We start from the raw sequence: 12,210 nt of genomic DNA on the forward strand, positions 1-12,210 counted from the left end.
CCCAAAGCGCTAAAACCCGAAATCCCCCCATCCCAAGATCTTTGCAACAAAATAGCCGACTACTTTGAGGAAAAAATCGACGCCATTCCAAAAAAATTTCCCCCCTTCACAAACAACTCAAGGCGCACGCAATCCGCCTCAGATAGAATCTCCAGCTGGTAGCCTTAAGAACTTCGCTCCAATCACCTTAGATCAAACCAGAGAAGTCATCCTGGCATGCAAATCTGGTTCTTCATCTGACCCCTGCCCCCCCAAAATACTCCACCAATTCATCGACGTGGTGAACCCAATCATTAACGATATCGTTAACTCATCGCTTTGCACTGAATCTGTCCCCCGCCTGTGGAAACAGGGAATAGTCAAACCCCTCATGAAAAAAGCCAACAAATCCCCGTCAGACCTCACCAATCTTCGTCCGATCTCGCTCCTCCCAGCTTTGGGAAAAATCACCGAACAAATGGTTTACAGAGAACTCAAACGATATCTGGAAGCTCACAATGTACTCCATCCGCAACAATCTGGTTTTCGCCCCAATCATTCGACCGAAACAGCACTGATCGAACTTTCCGACTCAATAAAGATGCTGCAAGACCAGAGGAAGAATGCCATCCTCATTCTTCTCGACCTCACCGCGGCGTTCGATACTATCTCCCACTCCATCCTGATCAGTAGACTGACGGACATAGGGATTTCAGAAGTGGCTCTATCCTGGATAAAATCATTTTTAACCGACAGGTCCCAAACTGTCGCTCTTGGCCCTTTCCACTCCAAAGAGAAGAGGGTTTCCTCCGGTGTACCCCAGGGCTCCATTTTGAGCCCCCTCCTTTTTAACATTTACCTTATCCCACTTTATCCCTGATTGAGTCATTCGGCATACCTGTAACATAGTATGCCGATGACACGCAACTCGTCGTACCCCTAGAGGAAAACTCGACCAAGGCAGAGCTTAACCTCAAAAATTGTCTGACGGCGGTCTTCCAATGGATGGAGACTAACCATCTCAAATGCAACTCCAGCAAAACGGAGATCCTCCCCATTGGAAGAAACACCATCTTCTGCCCAGCCCTCTGGTGGCCGGAAAACTCAGCTGCCCCCCCCCAGACCGTAACAACTGCAAGGAATCTTGGCGTCCTATTCGACTCAGACTTATCCTTCGACCAACACGTCAGGACCGTAGCGGGCCTATGCTTCGGAATTATAAAATCTCTAAAAAAATTCTTCGACTTCCTACCGCTAGATTCCAGGAAAACAGTAACAGTGGCCCTAATAATTTCACGCTTGGACTACTGTAACGGCCTCCTTGCTGGTGCAAAAAAGTCCACACTGACCAAGCTCCAAAGTGTACTTCACACCGCTGCCCGACTGGTCCTAAAGCTGCCCAGAAAATCATCAATATCCGCAGCTCTAAGATCCCTGCACTGGCTCCCACTCCACAAAAGAATATTTTTTAAGATGCTGATTGTCGCCTTTCGGGCTTTCAACAAATCCGGCCCTAAATACCTTACCAGACGCTTCCCCCACTACAACCCGAGTAGATCCCTCCGCTCCTCCCATGACAACCTCATCCTCCCAGTCAGGTTCAATTTGAAGACTAAAGGTGGAAAAACCCTAAGCTTCCTGGCCACAAAAGCCTGGAACCTCATGCCCAAAAATCTGAGATGTCAAACTCAAGAAAAGCCCTTCAGAAAAATGCTAAAAACTTGGATTTTTAACCTTCCGGATGACTACACCAAGGCAGCCATCTAACTCCCACAGCTACTGTGATGTGTTTTCGATCCTCTAACCGTAAATTCAGCGCCAAGATGCTCCTTCTGGAGCGAACGCTGCGCTTTATAAATACCCCCACAAATTCCACTATTTACTATCCGCGCCCAATAATGCAAGTCGTTGTAACGACTAGCGTTGTTAAAGGCGCGTTGTAAAGGCACGCGTTGAAACGGTACGCGTTGTACCGTCATACATCTCTCTGTCAGTCCCGGTGACTATTGGTACTTTTGTTCCATTATACAGTGATGGACACGGAGTTTGTCGAGTGCATGCTTTAACAATACCAGATAGAAATATGAGTTGAATTCATACAGTTGTGAAAAAAACAAATGTAGAGAATCAAGGATCGACTGAGAATAATGGAGCACATGCAAGTGTAGTTACAGGAGAAGAGTTAGAGCCATTAATTTATATTTCAGAAAAATAAGTTGAAACCCCTAAAAGTGGTACATATGTAGATCCAAGGAGTTGTTGCAGATTGAGAAAAGGGCACCACTATATCAAGAGGGTCACAGTCAGGTGGAGTTAAGCAAGATATTCAAGGATCTGTAGGTCCTTCTCCAGAAGAACTGGATGAGTGGATACAAGAAATGGCTTACAGAATAATAGTTCAAGCATAAATGTGAGCAAATTGAAAGCAGATTTGAAAGAAATGATTTTGGGAACAATTAGTCAAGAGAGATCAGGCAAATGTCAGGATGAAGAATTGCTTTTCATGTGTAAGAATATTATACGGAGAGCGAGAAATTTACAGGAGAAGTTTGCAGGGGTCACAGAAACATGGAGTTGACATAGAGAAGTCCAAGGTTTTACAAAAGACAAATCGATAAGATTTTAGTGACAAAGATTTTGAGAGTTTGAATGTTCAGGAAAGCATTTAAAGATCAAAGCGTTAATTAACACTCTAACGCATTGGGGTGAATTAGATCGATGGGAAGGCAGATAGGCAAAGAAGAAGGAGGATACAATAGTGACTTCAGTGGCTTTACCACTGTATCCTGTGAGGGAAACAGGAACTGAAATTGCTTATGCAATGGCATATCCTATGAGAGAGGTACCAGGAGGTGGGTTTGTTCAAGTCTCTTGGTCGAGGCAGGATATGTTATAATTTACAAATGATTTTCCTAGGTTGAGAGAGAAGCCAGTGGAATGGTATCAACAAGTGGGGAGGTTTGTCAAGGTTTCAAATGTTTTGTGTAAGGATTTGTATGTCTTGTTTGATATTGTAGTTCTGAGTGATTTGTGGGTTGAATGTAAAATTGCTGTAGATTGTTCAAAAGAAGAGTTTCCAAGAGATCCAAAGACAAGAGAACCATCTGAAGAAGTCATGAAAAAGTAGAATCAGGTCATTACATATTTGAAAGGGGAAAATGTCACAGAAAGAAACAGATTGGGTGAGAATAGAGAGTAAACTCAAGAATTGAAAGAGTCAGTGCATGCATACTATGAGAGCCTTTTACAAGTGTTTAAACAGTACAGTGGTATTAGGAATATTTCTGAGAAAGATATGGGACATTTTTTATAGTTGTTCATGTATGGATTGAGACCAGAAATAAGTGCGATGATTCAACAGCATTTAATTTGTTGGCAGAGCAAATCAATTGACGAGATTATTTGTTATGCGAAATATTGTGGTGATATTGATTCGCATCATAAAAAGTTAAAAAAGAAATTGATGCTGGCTCAGATGAAAGCAGCAAAGAAAACCGGATTTTTGAATATGAATCCTGTTTTTACTGACGTTTTTCAGGGAAATGGCTACTACTGGTTTGAGAGGTGGTATAAAATAGAAATACTGTGATGCAAATGATATCATTACCACAAGGGAGAGGTCGAAGTGGTAATATAGAGAAGATGAAAAAGAAGTTTCCATGTCATGCGTGTGGCAAGTTGGGGCATTCGAAGTGCGAGTGCAAAAGCAGAAAAAGCAAATACAGGTGATACACAGTTCATAGATATAGGAGTAGATGTAATGAATCGGATACAAATGAATCAACAGAATCTGAATCAGCAGATGTCGATTGACAGAGGACAGGGTCAGCGAATACCACAAGCTCCTATGCAAAATATGAATGATCAAGTACAAAGATACAATGCAAATATGGGTTTTCATACAAATGATCAATTGAATTCAAATGTGCAGGTGTCTTTACATTATTTGATGCAGTTGGATCAAAATGATTCAGATATATCTTAATGACGGTGCCTGAGGGGGAGGAGGAGTGCATGCTTGGCGCATCCTTAGAGGTAGATCAGTGTGGTCCCTATGGATGGCGAGGTTGATGGAAACCCTGTTACGTTCCTCGTAGATACTGGTGCTACCTGTTCCACTGTGAGAACTGTTGAAATTCCCAACCTACCCCTTTTGGGAGAAAGTATCCTAGTTGTAGAAGTTTCAAATCAATTGATTAAGACCCCAGTGACTAAACCGATGAAAGTACAGATTGGAGGATTTCAGGATTTACACACATTTGTGTTGCGTGACACAAGCCCAGTTAATCTATTAGGAAGGGACTTACTTTGCAAAATGAACTGTTCCATTTACTTAAAGCCAAATGGAATAGCATTTCATACAAAAGATGAAGATGTGGTATTTAAAATAGCACGACTAGGAACAGAAGTTAATGATTTATATCTTTTTACAGCGAATGAATTTGCTTGTTGAGTTGTGAAATACAGTGCTGTCTGATGTGTGGGATTTTCAGGGAAAGACATTGGATTGTTGAAAGGAGTAGCTCCAATTCAGATTACAGTAAAACCAGATGTAGTATTTCGGAGAACACCAGTTTAAAAAATACTGTGTTCAATTAACATTTCAATCACAGGAGTTATTCCCGCAATTGTTTCAGGACTCATTTTGTAAAGAGATTTTAATGAGTCCATGCAATTCACCTATTATGGGAATTCGCAAGCCTAACGGTAAATATAGAGTAGTGCAAGATTTGAGAAAAATTAAACAGATTGTAATACCTTGTTGTCCAATAGTGCCAAATCCAGCTGTGATCCTGTGAAGCAGAATGGTTTTCAGTGATTGATCTGTGTCAAGCCTTTTTCTCGATACCACTGCATCCGGACAGTCAATATTTATTTGCGTTCTGATTTGGAAACCATGGCTTGGCATGGTGCGAGTTCCTCAAGTGTATGCAGAGAGCCCCTCAATCTTTAATCAGGTATTGAAAAAATGTTCGGAGTAATTGGTAATGCCTAATAACTCTGTTTTAGTGCAATACATAGATGAATAATTGATTGCGTCTGAAACGAAAGAAGCTTGGCTCTACTGAACGATTTTGCAGTAGGTGGGCATAAAGTGTCACCAGCAAAATTACTATTGTACCAAAAAGAAGTTCTTTATTTGGGACATAATATTGAGAAAGGAGTCAAAAAAGTGTTTCAAGAACGGATCAATGCCATTTTGCAACTGAAACCCCTGAGTACACAAAAGGTAATTCAAATGTTTTTGGAAATGGTTGGATATTGCAGGCAGTGGGTACAGAGTTTTTCACTGATAGCCAAGCCATTGCAAAGACTGACACACAAAGAGGTGTCAGATCCTGTACATTTAGATTTTTATTTTATTTATTTATAACTGCTGACTGGCTCAGGTATAAGTCCCTACAATTCAATGGCAAAAAAACGGAAATTCTACTGTTTACAGCTAATAAGCTTTTCCGTCCCCTTCCAGTTGATTTTTGGCCTTTATCAACGTCTAAACACTTATTGCCATCTCAGTCGTTGCGCAATTTAGGAGTGATGTGTGATAACACTCTGCAACTGGACTCTCAAGTTAATACAACTGTTGGTGTTTGTCTATCACTGCTTAGAGACCTATGGAAAATCTTACTAGTTTTACCGGTCTCAGTGAGGGCACAGGTGGTGAGATGCGTTATAATGAGTAGACCTGACTATTGCAATGCCTTGCTGCTCGGAGCTCCAGACCCTTTATTAAACAAGACCATGGCCGCCAAGTTAGCCCTTATTAGACAACATAGGTTTTCCGCTTCTCTTTCTCTGAGGGATCTCCATTGGCTCCCTGCTCTGCAGAGAATACAATTTAAGTTTCTCGGCATGGTTCATAAGGCAGCACATGGAAAAGGGCCCAGTCTACTGCAGAGCAGATTCACTTGGTATAGACCATCAAGACGCCTGCGCTCTGCATCAGCGCATCTGATGTGTACATCTAAAATTAGGAGAGCGAGGACAGGTGGTAGGGCCTTCAGCTACACAGCCTCACGTCTGTGGAATAAACTTCCACTAGATCTCAGACAGACTGAGAATTTACAACTTTTCAGAAAAAGATTGAAAACGTGGTTGTTCCTCAGGGATTAGGTTTATGAGGTACTTTCCCCCACTCTTGTCTGACCAGTGCAGTGTTGGTAATCGCAGCGCCAGGATACCTGTAGGGTGACAGTGTGCTATACAAGTGCTTTTTGCATTACATTTATTTAAAAAGTTTTATATAGCGAGACCGTGACACAGGTAGGTATCAAAGCGCTTTTCAGATAGGATAGGTGGGGTAAGGAGGTGGAGAAGTGTGGCTCAATGGTTAGAGCGGGGAATTGAACTCTGGTCCCGGGCCAGACCTCTGCATCAGGGTCTGCCGCTCTAACCATTGAGCCACACTTCTCCAAATAGGGACCCTTGCTTCCAGTCAGGGTAAGGGGGATGCACTTCTAAAATAACCCCTACTCACCCTCTTGGTAGCTTGCCACGAGCAGACAGGCTTTATATCAGAGGCAGTGTGTAAACTATTTGTGAACACATACAGCAATACAGTGAAAATACTACAAATGGACACCACATTAGTTTAGAAAAACAAGTAATCTTTATCTAAATCAAACAAGACCAAAACGACAAATATCCACAAAACTGTAATAAAAATATGACTTTTAAATGGTAGAAATAGTTCAATTCAATGCATATTGCAGATGCAACACTTTTCACACAAAGTACCTTGGGAGCGTTGCGCACACAAACAAAAAGGGTCGCAGGGAAGGTGATGCGTTGGTTCCTCACACTCAGGGAAGGTGATACGTCGGTTCCTTGCTCCAGGGTTGGTGATGTGTCAGTTCCTTATTGCTGCGCAGCGGATTAGATGCGTCAGTTCCTCACTGCGTGGGGAGGTGATGAGTCTGTTTCTTACTGCATCCCCCGACAATGCGCCAGACCTGGTGCCTTGATGCGATGATCCTGTATGATGCATGGGTTCTTTCAGCCACACACACTTGCATCGGAATTGCCACAGTGATCTTGGACTTCGGTGCATAGATGCGGCATGCAGTGATTTCTCGAGCCACGGGCAGGTGCTGCGATGATTTCTTTGATGATGCATTGGAAATAGGTGCAGATGCATCACGCTTCTTGTTCTTGCGTTGCTTTTCCAGCTCCCAACAGCCAGAAGAACCGCCAGAAGCCCAGAACAGCTACAGGCACCTCTTGGCAGCAAGGAAGCTCAGGGGAGCTTGGCTGAAGTATTTGTGTCCCCCGAGACTTCAGATCAGGAGGCAAGCTCTTTTTCAAGTCCTTGGCGATATTCCTCATGCAGGGGACACAGCAAACAGAAAAGTCCTTTTCCCTTTCCTTGGCAGAAAGTAGCCACTGCAGACCAACCCCAGACAGCAAACAGCACAGGGGGAGTACTCCTCCTCAGTTTCTCCAGCTCTTCTCCTTGGCAAAGGTTCCTCTTGATTTCCCAGAAGTGATCTGAAAGTCTGGGGTCTAGGGTCCCTCTTTTTATACAGTTAAAACCGGGATTGCTAGTTGGGTGGTGTGTTGCTGGTCCTGAGGCGGAAGTCGGGACCTTGTTAGTAACTTAGCGAGTGCTGCTTGAAGTTGCTGCTAAAATCTTTTTAAATCGTTGTTGCTGCTATTGTTTTAATAAAATGTATTTGCGCTTTGCACAAGAAGTCTTACCCCAGCTATTGAAGACCTCTCCCCCCGTGGGTCCCGCCATCTTGGGTGAGGAGACAGCCGGCTGAGCAGACTAGTGCTCCGCTACTCTCGCCCCTTCCCACATAAAAGTTTAGACCCAGGCGCACCCTCGCTGATTGCTAGTTGGGTGGTGTGTTGCTGGTCCTGAGGCGGAAGCCGGGCCCTTGTTAGTAACTTAGCGAGTGCTGCTTGAAATTGCTGCTAAAATCTTTTTAAATCGTTGTTGCTGCTATTGTTTTAATAACGTGTATTTGCGCTTTGCACAAGAAGTCTTACCCCAGCTATTGAAGACCTCTCCCCCCGTGGGTCCCGCTATCTTGGGTGAGGAGACAGCCGGCCGAGCAGACTAGTGCTCCGCCCCTTCCCACATAAAATGGCACTCCCACCTAGGAAGCGCAGTGGACGAGCGCAGCGGACGAGCACTGAAGGCTCGCCAGAGGCGAGCCCGTCTGCGCCCGTCTGCGTCCGGCCGGGGCTGGGGCCACAACCCCTATTTCTCCCATTAAAATTGTTAGGAGATACACATCCACTGAATTACGAGATATTAATTCACAGGCAAATTTGTCCTGCGTACATAAGTACCCCCCCCCCCCTAGACCTACCTACCCAGTGCAGGCAGTGTAATATACATCTCATTCCAAAGCCCCACACACACACAAACAACAACTATTTAGAATGTTTCTCCTAAACTGCAGGTCATTGCCAAGACACTGCACAGAACTATCACTGCTACTTGATGAGAGAAAACCTGACGTACTTTTTCTCACCGAGACATGGCTGACTCCACATTCTGACCCTGAGTTGGTACAAACTTTGGGGCAGGGTTTCCAAATTGTGAGACAGGATCGCGAAAATGAAAGGGGGGGTGGCTTAGCAATCATTTTCAGAGACTGTTTCACTTGTCGCTGTACCCCCAACCCCTTAACGGACTGTGAAAGCCTGTCTTTCTCCCTGGAATTCTCCCCCAATACAAGTTTCTCAGGAGCACTTGTATATCGCCCACCGGGCCCAGCCAAACAGTTTCACAAGTCTTTGCCCCCGCTGGTCGCTGACCTTGCCTTTTCGCCCTCCAATATAAGTTATTAGGCGATCTTAACATCCATTTCGATGAATCTAATGATTCCATCGCCAATAAATTAATTGGAGATTTCTCTGCTCTACAGCTGCCTCAGCTGGTTTTATCCCCCATGCACACCAAATGTCATTTGTTGGATCCGGTGTTTAGCAACTGTCCTAATTTGAAGGCATGCCCCCTATAGCACTCCCCTGGACAGATCATGCATTAATTCCGTTAGTATGGAAAACTGATAAGCTCTCGGTTCTCACACCGACAGTGCGAGAAACACGCAATTGGTCGAAAATCCCATTGGATCAGTGGATACTTGAGCTACAAAACTCAATTCCTTCAGTTGCCCAGACTCCATCACTGGCCAATGAAATGTTCAATGAATGGATAAAAATCTCTCTAAATGCTACACTCCCCATGAAGAAAACTGTCTTAAAAAGATCTAGGATCTCCGCTCCCTGGTACTCGGATGAGCTCCGGGAGAAAAAGTGCTACTGCAAGAGACTAGAACGTAAATGGCGACTGGGATATGCCGAATCAGATAAAATTATTTATAGAGAGGCCATTAGAGCCTATAAAAAAGACATAAAGAGCGCTCAATCCCTATATTATTCACATAAAATTGCAGAGGCCAGCTCCAGCTCCAAGGACATCTACAAAATTGTAAAAAGTCTCATTAACCTCCCAACGCCTCCACTTATTGATGAAAATCCTCTGCTCCGCTGTGAAGATCTGGCTGATTTCTTCTTCCAAAAAATCTATCTTATCTACTCCTCCTTTCCATCCTCAGAGCAGACTGGATCGAAGGAGATACCTCTATGTCCCCTACAAGAAAACAAATCCAAATGCCCCCCTGTGCTGGCGGAATTTCCCCTGATGGGTGCGGACCAACTCACCTCCCTCATGCGTCAGGTGAAATCAGGCTCCCCTAGTGACCCAGCACCTCCACATATCCTAGTCTCTGCTATACAGACCATCCTCCCTACACTGCTAGTAGTACTTAACACCTCGATCTCCACCAGCATAGTCCCAGTGGCTTGGAAACAGGCCATGGTGAGGGCCCTTGTCAAAAAGCCCAACTTGGACACCAAGAATCCTAACAATTTTCGCCCGATCTCTCTGCTGCCCTGGGCAGCTAAAATTTTGGAGAAATACATAAATGGTCTATTAACAACCTTTGTTGAACAAAACCAGCTGCTTGATCCCTCCCAGACAGGTTTCCGGCCCAAGCATGGGACCGAGACTACATTACTGGCTGTCACAGAGGAGTCCAGGAAGATCTTAGATCGGGGAGGATCGGTGGCAGTCATCCTCCTCGATCTGAGCGCTGCATTTGATACTGTTAACCACGGCCTCCTTTTGCAGCTTCTCCTGGATACTGGAATATCTGACAAAGCCCTGGAGTGGTTCAGGTCTTACCTGAACGACAGATCCTTCCAGGTATATGAGGGCAATGCCACCTCCACCCGTAAGCCTCTGGGCTGTGGAGTCCCGCAGGGATCATCGTTGAGCCCGACATTATTCAACGTCTACATGAGGCCGCTGGCTGAGATCGTCCGTCCGTATGGTATTAAGATCATTACCTACGCGGACGATACTCATCTGGTGGTCTCTCTGGCGCAGGAAGGGGGCTCCTTAGCGGGCGTGGATCTTGCAGGCTGTCTGGAGATAGTCAAGAGCTGGATGACCAAGTCTTGTCTCAAACTCAACGGAGGCAAGACTGAGCTTATGCTCCTGGGTCGGCTCGCACCATCTTCCATTGATACTCTTTGGCCACCCTGCTTAGGACCTGTCCCGGCACCCAAAGATACCATTAAGAGCCTTGTTATCTGGCTGGATAGGTCCCTGTCATTTGACCAGCAGGCAATAAGACTATCTGCCATCTGTTTCGGCATCCTCAGAGTCATCAGAAAGATCCTCCCTCTACTCCCCTTCGAAGCAAGAAAGACCGTGGTTCTGGGCCTGATTCAATCTCGGTTGGATTTCGGGAATGCCTTATACCTGGGAGCTCCTGACTTCACTCTGCGCAAACTGCAATTGATACAAAATTGCGCCGCACGGACTCTTTTACAAATCCCCCGCAGATCATCAGTAAAGTCTGGCCTAAGGAGACTGCACTGGCTTCCCGTTAGGGAAAGAGTCAGCTTTAAATCCCTCTGTATTGCACATCAGGCCTTTTGGTCTTTAGGCCCAGTAATCAATCTACCTCTCATTACACCCTATCATCCTGCTAGACAGTTGCGCTCAACCGATGCCAATTTGGCTATTGTTCCTAAAATAAAGAAAACAAGATCGGGAGGCCGCTCTTTTTCCTATAATGTGGCCAAGATGTGGAATGCTCTTCCCCAGCATCTAAGGTCCAACCCCGATCTCATCTCATTTCGCAAACAGCTGAAAACGCTTCTGTTTAACAATCAGTAGTCGGGTAGATATCCGTCCTTTAAGCAAACTAAGCCTCAGTGGTAATCTTAGCGCTTGGACGCCTCAGGGCAGCTATGTGCGCGCTATAAAAATCATTTCATTCATTCATTTATTCTGTCCTATCTGGTGTAGCTACCTGGCAGGAGATGGAGATTGCACTGTCTAAGGCAGACCAGGCCCATTCAGGTGAAAGGAAATCTCACCCCCTTCTAAATGCAGCCCAGGTCTCCTCAGCCCAGCCCTGACTCATCCAGACGCTCTGGAGCCACTGCACATTCCTAGCCCCTGTCACTCCAAAGCCAGACAGTCAATACACATCCTAGCAGAGGCACACATGATGGCTAAGCAAGACAATAGCTACTTTCTAAGAGTGGTATGTTCAAACACAGAATGTAAAAATCACCTTTACTAAAATATGCATCTTTAGATTCTGAGTTCAGGCATACTAAACTTTATTTTCCAATCTGGTACCAATGGGAAGTTATATTTAAAAGATGTAAGTAAGTAAGTAAGTAATTCTTTATTGTTTGATTATTTAAAATCTTACAATATTTCCAGCACAAAACATATACCTATTAACAATACAGTAAAAACAATTATATCATAAAAAGTTCGTTAAAATTTCATTAAAATCATTTTTTTTTCCTAATTTATTCACCCAGTTTTGTAGTTACTATCTTTAAGAACCTTACAAAGGCAGCGTTCATGATTATATCATTTAAATAAAGACAGTTTTTCAGTGCCTGCCTGCATGTCCTTATTCCACGTATATTAAATTGCAATTTAAGTAGTGTGCATCTTTCATTACGGAGTTCAGGACAGATACATAAGAGGTGGACAATATTCTCTTCACCACTTTTACAAAGTCTACACAATGTGTTACTGTTAGTTTTTTTCCACGGAAGGACATGACTAAGGCCCGGTAGAATTCCAAATCTTGCTCTTATGAGACATTGTTTACTTTTTTCAGACCAGGGTATCTCCAAATATTCTTGTATCTTCTTTTTCTGGTATCCATTTATTACTGA

This window comes from Lissotriton vulgaris, chromosome 2_1 (genome assembly GCF_964263255.1).
Source record: "Lissotriton vulgaris chromosome 2_1, aLisVul1.2, whole genome shotgun sequence".
NCBI classification, from domain to species: domain Eukaryota; kingdom Metazoa; phylum Chordata; class Amphibia; order Caudata; family Salamandridae; genus Lissotriton; species Lissotriton vulgaris.